The 13,620-nt window shown below is 36.9% G+C and overlaps 1 pseudogene; it reads left to right on the top strand.

The window, feature by feature from the left end:
- Nucleotides 1-4,579, top strand: part of LOC123533845 (1-deoxyxylulose-5-phosphate synthase YajO-like) — a 41,867-nt pseudogene extending 37,288 nt beyond the window's left edge.
- The last annotated feature ends 9,041 nt before the right edge of the window (nucleotides 4,580-13,620 follow it).

The raw sequence follows: 13,620 nt of genomic DNA, 5'->3' as shown, positions 1-13,620 counted from the left end.
TACTACTACTATTAACTAATACTACTAGGTACTACTTCTTCAACTACTATTAACTACTACTACTTCATTTTGTTCTACTACTAATACTAATACTACTGCTCCTCCTCCTCCTTACTACTACTCCTACTACTGCTATTACTCCTACTGCAACTACAGACTACTACTGTTGCTACTACTAGCACTTATACTTAGAATGATTTTTTTTCGTTTATCTTTCTACTACTACTACTACTACTTCAACTAGCGCGTGTAAGAAACTCTGTTATTTATCTTATTTACTAGTAATACATTGTTGCAACCACAACTAACGCTATGTACATCAACAACTGCTACCAGTAGTTATAACAAAGTTAAATGTTATTTTTCATGGTTAAACAATGATTGCACATTTCTAGCGATGTTCTTTTATTTTGGGTTATCAAACATAAACACAGTTTTCTAATTTCTTATTTCAGCAACAATACAATTTACTTGCGCGTCAGTCTGAGTTTGAAGAATTCATGGTCTGTGCAAATGAAGGAATTGGTGTGTTACCATGGAGTCCTCTGAAAGGGTACGTGCATATCAAATTCTGTAAAGGCTATTGCAAAAGGCATTTTCTGATATTGCGTTTAACCTACAATGTTAACAAGAATTTTGCGTTGTTTAAGATTATAAATAAATTATATATCGGGATGCAGTTAAATGTGTAGTGGGCTTAAGGAATGTCCGTTGCGCTACAAATCTGCCCGCTTGGATTTCTAAAATGAAATTACCCATCTTTCAATTCTGATAGTACCATTAACTGTTAAAAAGGGGTGCTTACCAAAAAGATCCTGAATGACTGGCGAACAGTGCAGGTCTTGATCAGACTACACGGATGTGTAGTCTGATCATGATCTACACTGGTCACAAAGACAGAATCAATCGTGTTCAGCATGATAAGGGTAAGCGTCGTTTATCATCATATCTGTGACGTTACAGCTGGTAGTTAACATTTAAACCAGTGTGATATTGTTGATAGAGATATTATACATGATTGTATAAAGTTAGCCTATATGATTTATTCTTAACAGTGGGGTTCTAACAGGCAAGTTTGAGAGAAATAAAACTCCAGACGCTAAGGGAAGCAGGATAGGATTTATAGCCCAAGACGAATCTAAGGCCATGCAAGCAGCACCAGCTTGGAGCAAATATAACGATGATGAAGGATACTGGAATCTGATGGATATCATGAAGGACATAGCGAAAACTCATGGTAAGTATAATGAGATATGATACCTCTATAAATGAAAGTAATTGTGGTTGTAGGTGTTTTGTAAATGAGATATGTCGTTCATAGTTACTGATATATAGAGCGTTAAACTTCTGTACAGATACATATATCTGGCAAGGACGGTGCTTATATTGACGTTGAAATAACTCGAAGCCCAACCCTTTTGGTTGTTTTCCTATGTGGCAAATATGCATATTCTAATGTACAGAGTGCAACAAGGTGTACTCTACTATGTGTTTCTCTTTACACACATTTATACAGAAGTAATCATTGGATCTAAATCCCGGATTCGATTACCAGTACCCTAGCGGTACACGCTTCACTGTGTTCACATATATCACATAACTGTCAAAAAGAAATTAAGATATCACATCTTCATATTACATTTACTTTCGCATGTTATCACCTACAATACTCAAATATGTTGATAACTAGAATATAGAATCAAACAATAAAATAATTGTTACAACAAATTTCTGCTAGAATGTGTGTGATTGCAGAAGTGGGGCGGGGACAGAGGGTTTGACTGTAAAGGTAGACTGTCGATCAAATAAACCTTTCTGAAGTTTATATTCTACGTTTAGGAAAAGAAATACTTCGTAACAATTTCTATTTTTGTAAATGAATGTGATGAAATTAAAAACATAATCATGTTTTACCTAAACTCCTTCATTTAAATCTTAGTAAAGGGTGTACAGTAAGCACATGTTTACGCTGGGTCAAAATATTTTGATTGTGTTCGCGAGGTTTAATATTCGCGAAATTGTAAAAATGCTATCATGCTTGAATTTAAATTATATAAATGACGAATATTTACGCGAGGATTAAATTTCGCGAGATAGTGAAAATTAAACCCTCGCAAAAAGTTCTGCTTTTACAGTATAACAGATCTGATTTGTTATTTCAGGTAAGACTGTTCCTCAAGTATCCCTCCGCTGGCTTCTACAGAAGGATGTTGTCTGTTCCGTTATAATCGGTGCTACATCTTTGAAACAACTTGAAGATAATATGGGAGCAAGTACTGGTTGGTCTCTTTCGGAGGATGAAGTAAGTTGTTCGTGATACGTATGGAACACCAAGTGCGACTATAACGGTTTATTGTCCTTCGGCAATGGTAACTTGTAATTTAGCAGTGGTATCTTTTAAATCGGCAGTGGCTAGTTTTCATTCGGTGATACAAACTTTGTAATTCTGCAGTTGTTTCTTGTCAAACTTTCACTATAATGTGGTACAGTTTCATTCTGATTGGTTTCGATGTCGTTCGGCAGTTGTGTTACTCTTTTTTATCATTTAAAGGTCCCTTTCAGGTAACCCGTTTGTTGTTTCTTTTCAAAATGTACATAATATACTTTATATGTGTTATATTTTGGTTCAAAACAGATCAATGTAGGCCAGGTGTATGTATATGTAGAAAAAAAGAAAATAAAGAAATAGGATAGAGTGACGATGAAAGAAAACAAACTTGAATACAAGTTGAGAAAGAATTTGCAGTGATATTTTTTTGCTGAATTGGATAAGAAAAAGAAAAAAATCTAAGTAAAGTTAAGACGTGTGATGTCTCAACGGCTTCCAAAAACCTTTCAGAGGACCACCATGCAATACTGCTAAAATTTCTAAGGCCCACACCTTGAACTTCCAAAGAATTTTTGTAAAACATTTTCTAAAATGTGCTTATAATCTCTTGGGCGGAGGAATCTTCTTATCTATTTTACTGTCTGAGATATTGCGGTTAAAGTGCCATGATGGTTAAGATTTAACAAAAAATAACATGTTTGCCCTACTTTCCATGTACATAGATGTACCCTACTCCTCATGTACAGATGTGTACCCTACTTACCAGGTACGTACGTGTACCCTACCTCTCATATGTGTACATGATGAGCAAGGTACACGTCTGTATATGGTGAGTAGAGTACACATAATGTTCATGGCGAGTATACCCATGTGGACAGTGTGAGCTGGTATGATGATATGTACAAATACACGTTCTCTCCATCATCCATGTACATGTGTACACTACTTACCATGAACAATTGTGTACCCTACTCAGAAACTGCCAACTGACATGTTACCACTGCCAATAGACAAATAACCACATCAAACCACATCAGAATAAAAATGTATCACATTATGTAAAGTGACAACATCAGATGAATAACAATAAACCATCCACGTCGTGTTTGGCGTTCCATATATAAATGCATATTCAGTTTGTTTTACTTTGTTTTAGACTTCTTTTTGTAACGTACATTGTATACAGATTTGCCATTTTCTGTCCTTAGAACAAATTACAATTACAACAGTACGCACAGTTATACAATTCACTGTTACAGAAGTCCTTACTTTTTAATCCCCGCCACGAGTGGTGGGTGTTGTAGGAATGGTCTCCGTCCGTCCGTAACAATTGTGTCCGCTCCATATAACTTTAACCCGTTGAAGGATTTTCAAGAAACTTAGGTCAAATGATCACCTCATCAAGACAATTTGCAGAACTTATGAGTCAGCCATGTTGGCTCAAGGTCAAGGTCACAACTCAAGATCAAATGTTTGAGCCTTCCATATTGTGTCCGCTCTGTATCTCCTATATCCCTTGAAAGATTTTCATGAAACTTTGGTCAAATGATCACCTTATCAAAACAATGTGCAAAACTTATGTCAGCTGTGTCGACTCAAGGTCAAGGTCACAACTCAAGGTCAAAGGTTTGAGCCTTCCATTTTGTGTCTGCTCTGTATCTCCTAGACCCCATGAAGAATTTTAATATGACTTGGCTGTAATGTTTCCCTTATCAAGACGATGTACAGAACTTAAAATCCACCCATGCCAGCTCAAGGTCAAGGTCACATCTCAAATGTTTAAATTTCCTGTCCCCTACGTTTCTTCTAAATCACTTGAAGGTTTTACTTGAAACTCACCTTATTGAGATGGTTTGCAAAACCCATGAGTGAACCATGCAGGTTCTCGGTCAAGGTCACAACTAAAGGTATTAATGTCGTCATACATGGACTATAAGATATACTTAACAACGGCAATGCTTCCACTAAATACCATCAATCCGTTCTCTATCCATACCAGCGGAGTTTAAGCAGGTAAGATGATTACCCTGTCGCTTTGTTTGATGCCTAGAAAGTAGAATTTTGAAATAATTTATCGTTACATGAATGTTAAAGATGTTAAAACAAGTAAACCATTATTTTTGTAGATGTCTCGTCTGGATGAAGCCAGCCCAAGAGTAAATTTGTACCCGTACGAGATGATCTGGAGACCGAGCAGCTTTAGAACGAACCCTTTTAATAGATCAAATAAGATATAAAAGAACAGAAATTTTGAGCATGTATGAAAATGATGTTTTAGCATTAAATTGAGAATGAAGTATTTTGAGTTATGTATTCCATTCCGTTTGAATATAGAGTAAGTGCAACTGTTGTATTTGAAACAAAAATATCTCCCTTTAAAATGATCAGACGGATAACTGGTAACCAGTTGCTCTCTGCAACGTCACGTGCCATTACATGTATGCATTATTAACGCTTTTGCCAACAATTCAATACGTTTACTGCCTAAAAAGTAATCACTGACTGACAGCTTTTTATGTTGACCCTTTTTTATTTTGATTCCTGTGTTTTTTGGGGCAGCAAAATGTACATCAACATGGCCAATTTGCAAAACATCAATGTCAGAGTCAATAAAATTTGATACCATGAATCCTTTAATTTGATTATTCAAAAAGAAAAGGTTTTTGTTTTGCTAAAATTACATTGAACACTTTTATTTGCTAGAGTAATATTTCATACTAACAGTTGAGTATATTTCGGCAGATTTACGGGCATATGTAATTTAAGACGCACATTTCTTGATTTATAAACATTATTCATGCCCAGCGAAAATGCAAAATCTAAAGTTTAAAGCTAAATCATAACAGAAATGAATAAATGAAGATGGCGGCAAAAATCTAGTACAGTATACTCACCGACAACATCTTACCATTAGGATGCCAAAGAGATTTTGCTTGGTATTTGAGGTTCCAGCGAGTTTTCGAAATGCATAAAGTTTCTCTGAGTAACAGTTTTAACTTGTGATCAATGCATCTAACCTATTGGAATTGGTCCGGTTTCGAAAGTACAGTGTGCCTAAGAGGGTTGCCGTAATAGTTTTTTTAGTCTTACTGCAATAAGATTAAAGTAAATCGTTTCTTTTTTATACTGCCAGCCCTACTGATAGTGCCAGCCATGTTTGTCTTATGAAACATCTAAACTACCTCCCGGTCCCAATTTTTAATGCCAGATACGCAGCAAGAATCCATTATTTAGCTAAATGACGCGGCTCACCAAATCGGTTAATGTAACAAACCCCAACTCTTGACAGGACTAGAATAAAGCGGGACATGCGTCTTACTGGCAGATAAGGACACCGCACTATAGCATGTCAAAGATCAGAGGATTTGTGTTCACTGCAGATGATTGATAATACACTATAACTCCGAGTTGGTAAGAATAAATTATTGTTTGCGGCTGCATGAAACTAAAAGGAAAATACATATGTGTACGTCGTTATGATAAAGTATCTATACTAGCGAGATATATCTGAATATCGACCGAGGCGCCACCCGAGGTCTATATTCATATTTCGAGGGGTAAACATTTTTCATATCACCGTCTCAGGAATGCAATATTTATTTTATTATACCGAAAATACATAAAGGTCAAAACATTTACTGGAAAATCAACATAATGATTTAAATGATTTATTTAACATTAAAAAGTAATTACTAACCAAATAATGAAGACAGAATTAAGGAGTCTTTATTTGTTAGCATTTAGAAAATGTGGCGACTTTGCTGTGTAATAAAACTTTTTTGATGGATTTAGTCGAGACGTTTACATATCGCCGACTTCTATATTTATGCGGCGCATATTTCAACATTCGAAAAACGGCGATAAGTTTCTTATTTCTAAACGAAACATACAAGTGTGGCACTCACTTTCTTAGTTAGATCATTTCCAATCTGATGGTGATAGTTTCGATTCAATATTTGATAAAAAAAGTTGTTTTCGAAATTTTTTGCAAGTAGAACAAATCATAAAAAAAAGAAAAATCGACCGGGTTCACACATGCATGATGAACACCAGAAAAGGTAATTTAATGCTAAAGTATAAACCCATAAGCGCCTAGTCTGAAAATTTATTATTCCTTGTTATAGAGATGTGGATGAGTGTTGTTGAAGCTGAAAGAAATCAAGAAGTAATATATATTTTTCATATGGCACGTATAGTAACATTTGCTCCGTAAATATCAAATTTCACTCAAAATTGATATCGTCACTATGCCCTTATCAATGAACCGGATCGGCAGTTAAACCCCTCAAATTGTAGAGCACTCTCCTATTAGACATTTTCGAATTAAGTCTACGTGGACTGTGAACACCTAAGACGATCGATTTTTCAAGGGGACCGTCTCAACATGATATTTTTAATTTATGTGTGGTAGGAAAACATTCCAATAATGATGGTAAGGTCTGGCTTATTATGTTACCGCACAGGATAAGATTTGGATTTGTCTGTCCATCTGTCTGTTCGCCAGAGAGGTGTTTTGTTATGCATATCGCAAAAAGTATTTGATCTAGCGTCATAACACTTTCCCGAAAGGTTCTTCAATATTATAAGTTGCGCGTCTGCGACAAAGTTGAAAAGATGAGCTTATCTGTTCGCAATGTATCCGTATTCCATCGTCGTCGTCGTCCGAAATGAAAATAAATCTTAACTGGGTTAGCTGGGATCAAAATGTAGGTCTGCAGGTAAAACATTGTGAAAACTGTAGAAAACGTAATATCTTGCGTCTCCATTCCTTTGTTGTTATCATACGCCCGATGGAACGTATTTTGGTGTTCGTCTGACCGTCTGTCTGTGTGTGTGTCCGTCTTAGGGGTCAAAAGTCATATAACTTAGTTTCGAGTGCGATGTGTAACTCTTAAACTGCTTGAAGGATTAAAATCTTAGCACAAATGTTCACCACATTGAGACGACGTGCAGAGCACATAGCTCGCTTCAAGGTAAAGGTCACACTTAGAGGTTAAAGGTCACATGACTTTGTTTTGTGTTTATGTTGCTTTGCATTGCGGTGCTCTTGTTTTTATTTGGCAGATTCTTTTTTTTTTTTGTTCACTTACAATATTTTTATTGAATTACTTCCTTTTATGTTACTAGAAATAGGTTATTTTGTAACTTTTTTATTATTAGCCGTAGGTAAAAACCGAGACCACTTTTCTTTGGTACAACATGGATGGTACCTACAAAGTTAAGGTGTATTTTGACACATCTGTACCTGTTAATAATTTTAGTGGACTAAGAGTTTTTCGGGGAATTTATTCCCTTTGATGTCATTTTCTATAGGTCTTCAACAGTAAAGTTCTTTAAATTTTGCTCCCATCCTCTGATATTTGACTTTATCAAAACCTTTGGGGGCCTCCGTGGCCGAGTGGTTAAGGTTGCTGACTTCAAATCACTTGCCCCTCATCGATGTGGGTTCGAGCCTCACTCGGGGCGTTGAATTCTTCATGTGAGGAAGCCATCCAGCTGGCTTACGGAAGGTCGGTGGTTCTACCCAGGTGCCCGCTCGTGATGAAATAATGCACGGAGGGGCACCTGGGGTCTTCCTCCACCATTAAAACTGAAAAATCGCCATATGACCTATCATGTGTCGGTGTGACGTTAAATAAAAAAAAAATATCAAAAACTTTTACCAAAAATTCTAAGTTAAAAAGGGACATAACTCTGTCAAAATTCAAACCACAGTTATGAGGATTGTTTTTCCTGGTGTAGACTTCGATAGTAAATAACTATTTTAAGTTTCAAGTCAATAACTTTGATTGTAACAGAGATATCTGACTTTATCAAAAACTATAACCAAAAATGCTAAATTAGAAAGGGGCATAATTCTGTAAAAATTCAATCAGAGCTATGGGGATTGTTCTTCCTTGTGTAGACTTAGATAGTAAATAGGTATTTTAAGTTTCAAGTCAATAGCTTTGACAGCAACAGAGATATTTGACTTTATCAAAAATTTTAACCAACGGAGACGCCGACGACGACGCCGGAGCGAATGCAATAGCTCTACTTTTTCTTCGGAAAGTCGAGCTAAAAACAGGCACATCCAAATTTTATATCACCTACCGCATAGTGATGATATAATAACTCAAACCCTATTGCCGTTATAAACTTTTTTTCATATCGTGCATAATATAATTAAACTTCTTGAGACGGTCCCCTTGAAAAATCTATCGCCTTGGGAGTCCACAGTCCACGTAGACTTAATCCGTAAATGTCTAGTACTAAGATATATCTTGATTGATAGAGAGGGACAAACACATAAGTCACAGTAGCCCGATATTACAAATGCTTGTAATATCTTGTTCAGTTCCTACCTGCGTTGAGCCGTCATCTTCCCCTAAACATTTTCAAAATAAAGGGTAAGTTACCCTTACCGACATGTTTTACTTATCAAAATTTACTTCTCGTTGACGCCATTAGCAAAGTAGAGTGGAGGTTATAACATACCTCGTTTTCATATGTAAAGTTACTTCCCCCAGCCCCTTGACGCCATTTACAAAATAGAGGGGAGGTTACCCTAACAGACCTCGTTTTCCCATCCATAGTTACTATCCACCTTGACGCTATTTGCAACATGAAGGGGAGGTTACCGTAACTGCCTTCGTTTTTCATTAAAAGTTATTGCCCTTACGCCTTCTCACATCATTTGCAAAATAATAGGAGGTTACGCTTACTGACCTCTGTTTTCATCTAAAATTATCTCCTTTACCCCCGTTGACGTCATTTGCAAAATGAAGGTGAGGTAACATAACATACGCCTTTTTCTCATCCAAAGCTACTTTCCCTAGCCCCTTGACGCCATTTTCAAAATAAAAGGTATGTTTTTTACAATTTACAGTTACTTCCCGTACTCCCATTTACACTATTTGCAAAATAAAGGGGAGGTTACCCTAATTTAATTCTTTTTTAATCTAAAGTTATCTGGCCCAAAAGTACAATTAATTTTCCATAGGGTTACATACAAATATATCAATGCAAGGCTTTGACACAATGTTCTGAAGACAAATGCAAATACCTTCTCTTTAGAAATCTATCCGAGAGAAACACAAAAATCACTTTTAAGTGACCTGTTGACCTGCTACTTTTCTCCTCACATCTGTCAGAATGAATAGCGTATTGCATTTTTACAAAGTGAAGCGGTCCAGCCTACTTTTTGTCCAAATCCGCAGACAGTCATTTGCAAAAAAAATACACATGATTTTCCAGCCATGTTTTACCCCTTTCTCTTCATTTACATCAGATCTATAAAATTTGGCTACTTTCAGAAGCTCAGGATATCTATTTACAATCAAATCCATCATGAAATGAGGGACCTCTTTTCTCTCGGATACACTTCCTTTAACGAAGGGCAGGTAACTGTACCTTATTATTATAAACAGGGAAATAATATTTGTAACATAATCATTAAATTTAGTTTGCGATAGAGTGATGACTGTAAGTGACACAACAGGTTGGCGTCAAACCAGATGATACTCAGCAGACCTCAATCTCGGTAGAAACGCGAAATGTGGAATATAGTGATAAACCTGTGAAATTATGAAAAATGAATGTGAAAAATCTGGATCGTATGACAATTCTTTAACATTATTTGTCCAAGCACGTGTAAAACCTGTGGTTTTGTTAAAAGACGGGAAGCGTTTTATTATGGATATTTGAAAGACGTTTGGATTATTTTATATGTAATTGCATTCTTATATTAATTATCGGGTGTATCAATATGGTTTGCATGGCATGGATTGAACTTTATCCATATTATATCTAATTGTGACTGTAACTAGCTGTTTAAAACAAAAAATTGCAATAAATTGTGTTTTGTGGAATTAAAAAATTCAACATGCGTTTGAAAAAGTATTTTTTTTTTTTGTTTTCTCTTGTCTATCTTCCATTACAGGAACAAGATGTCTGATTTATTTGTAAATTGACCTTGATAATTTGTTACGTGAATTAATACATTCCTTTTTAGAAAAAAAATGAATATTAATGAAGGGGTGGTTATTGCTACGCATGGGCAATTAGTAGACGCTCTTCAGCGTGTAGAGCCGTCCTTCGAAATTATTGCTACTGTCACGTAAGTCTTCAGGAATAAGAAGCCACATTTTTGTAAATATAACTCTCTCTCTGATTAGTCAAAAAGGTAGGTTGCACACTATCACGTTATAGAGTGTGATCATTGCTATCCGCGATGCCGAATGAAATGCGCATCTGCGCAGTCTGGCCAGAATCCATGCTGTTCGTTTTCAAAGCCTATTGCAATTAGAGAAAACGTTAGCTATCAGTAGGCCTATGGATCCTGACCAAACAGCGCGGATGCGCAGGCTGGTCTGGATCCAAGCTGGTCGCAAATGCACTTTGTTTGTTTTCTTATGGTGCGGCTCAAATCAAGTTTCAAGTTTATTGATAAATTCCGAACCCATAAGGGCATGTGACATTGTATGGCATATAACACAAAGTAGCATAGTAATATCAGATGGCAAGACAACTAACCCTATATATAACCAAATAAGTTTTTAAATTGTTGACATCTCGATTCTATTTTTGACCAGCAAATGTTGAATTGGCCTAGATCTATTCCATCCTTAGACAAGCGGATCTACCAAATTTACAACAGACAAAGATCTACAAACACAAAAACACAACATAAACTCAACACAAAAAAAATGGAAAAGTCAACACTACTACCGGGCAATACAAGCAGAGTGCGGGTCATTTATAGGCTAACATGATCTTTTTACAAAATATCGACAGTGTCAACAGTGTATATTTATAGTTGCTGTTCATTAATGATGGAAATTTTACAGCATTTGGATGTTCAAATAAAACTTGTCATTGTACTTTTTTCTTGCATCAGACTGCTACTTAGATAGTCAAATTCGTCACCTGGAAGGTTCGAAGCACAAAGATGTTTCTCTGGGAATATACAGAAATAGGAAGTTCCCAAATGTGGTTAATCGTAAAATAACCCGTGTTTTGAGCTCTTAAGAATTTACACAGGAACCCGGAAATTCTATCAAAAATCAAGCCAACACAAGTCTGAATAAAAAAGATCCCCGCCGTATATATATATATAAAACACACCAAGAATGCAACGCATTCACACCCCACCCACCAAATGAAAACAAGAAAAAATAAAGAAAAAAAAAAGAAGTGCGAGTGTGAACAAGTGGTTTCATTACTGAGAGGCAACAAAAATATAGCCACAACTGTGCTTACTTGTCGCTGTCACTGTATTGACTAATGTCGTAGAGCACAAATAAACGATATAGTACAATCATAAAAATACTTCGTTTGTTTTTGATTTTCCTATGATTTTAACTTTTGACATTCCCGGCCTTCAATACTTTATTCTTTCTATATCTAATAAGTATCTGCACGTGATCTTTAACACCCAATCACAGCACTGGTTACTTCTTGGTCAAAAGTTCAAAATGGCTTTGTTTACATAGGTACCTCATTTACATTTGTGCAAATATTTAGAGATGACAGGACAGAGGGCCAAGGAGGTGGTACCCTCTTAGCCATCTCTCGCTCCCTTGTCAGCTCAGAACAGCCTCAACTCAGGTCAAAATGCAATTCTGTCTGGGCAAAACTGTCCTTCAAAGGTATTAAAGATATATACATCTCTTCCTATTACAAACCTAAGGAGGATGATGAAACATCCTTAAGTGAACTTTAGTCAGCCATCCAGAATATCACCAAAAACAGTTCTATCTGGGTCCTTGGTGATTTTAACATGCCTGGTGTTGACTGGACATCAGAATCCATCTCTGAAAACTGTAGGTACCGTAACTTGTATACCTCATTTCTTGAAAATATAGTTAATTTCAATTTCCAGCAAATGGTCACAATCCCTACTAGAGGAAATAATATCTTGGATCTTTTCCTCACAAACATGCCCTCTCATGTTCATAACACCACTACTTTACCCCCCCCCCCCCCCCACCCCTAGGTTCTTCAGATCACGACATTGTCTTTGTCTTTCACGAGATAAAGGTTAATAGAGGCCGCCCTATACAACAGGTCAGAAAAATGAAATGCTACAAGAAAGCAAACTGGAATGGCCTCAAAAAAGACTTTGAAATGTTTTCAAAGCAGTCACATTGATCCAAATACTGCTTGGTCATCATGTAACGATGAGCTAAACCGCCTTAGCTCTATCCACATCCCAACTAGATGTACTAAAGTCCGTCGTGATCTCCCATGGGTTACTCCTGCCATCATTAGGCAAATAAGGAAACGGGATCGTCTGTTTTCCAAAATACAAAGGTCAAATTCCCACTCCCACTCTGAAAAACCGGTCAAAGAATTTAAATGCTTAAAGGGAAAACTACAAAAAAGATATTAGGAATAGCTACTGGCAGTATTTAGACACCATAATCTTCACTGCCGACTCCAAACCAGATCAAAACAAAACGTTTTACTCATTTGTCAAATCGAATAGGACAGAAAATAGTGGTGTTGCTCCTCTTGAAAGTGAAGGTCAAACATCTGTCGATCCGACAGCAAAAGCAAACATACTCAATCGGCAATTTGAGTCAGTTTTCTCACGGCCTCAGCCCCTAAGCCTCGCCCAGTCATGCAAACAACTGCTAACCCCTGTAAATAAACCAGTCATGCCCAAGGTCAACATATCCCAGGAAGGTGTAGAAAAGCTCCTTAAAAACCTGGATCCAAGTAAAGCCTCTGGCCCAGATGAACTGCCACCTAGGTTATTGAAGGAACTGTACTTAGAAATAGCCCCTGTCCTTACCTACATATTCCAAATCTCCCTCAATACTGGTATTGTCAACAATGACTGGTAGCATGCAGTCATTGCCCCTGCATATAAAAAAGGCCCTAAGTGTAAACCCTCTAATTATCGCCCCATATCCCTCACATGTATTGCCTCAAAGTTAATGGAACACATCCTTGTCTCCAACATCATGTCTTTCTATGACCAGTTTAACATTCTCAGCCCCTACCAACATGGTTTCAGGTCAAAACACAGCTGTGAAACCCAGCTAATAAGTTTTTCCTAAGAAGTCAGTGATAGCTTAGAATAAGGTCAACAAACAGATATCATAGTCATGGACTTCAGCAAAGCTTTCGATAAGGAAGATCATCACAAACTAGTCCACAAGTTACAAAGACTAGGTGTCAATCCATAGGCCCCTTCTTGGGTCAAGTCCTTCCTTCAGGGTCGCACTCAGCAGGTTGTCGTCGAACGTCACAATTCAGACAATCTCCCCGTCCTCTCTGGTGTCCCACAAAGCTAGGTCCTCGGA

This window comes from Mercenaria mercenaria, chromosome 12 (genome assembly GCF_021730395.1).
Source record: "Mercenaria mercenaria strain notata chromosome 12, MADL_Memer_1, whole genome shotgun sequence".
Taxonomy (NCBI): Eukaryota; Metazoa; Mollusca; class Bivalvia; order Venerida; family Veneridae; genus Mercenaria; species Mercenaria mercenaria.
The sequence above is the reverse complement of the archived record's forward strand: the minus strand, read 5'-3'. Positions and strand labels throughout refer to the sequence as shown.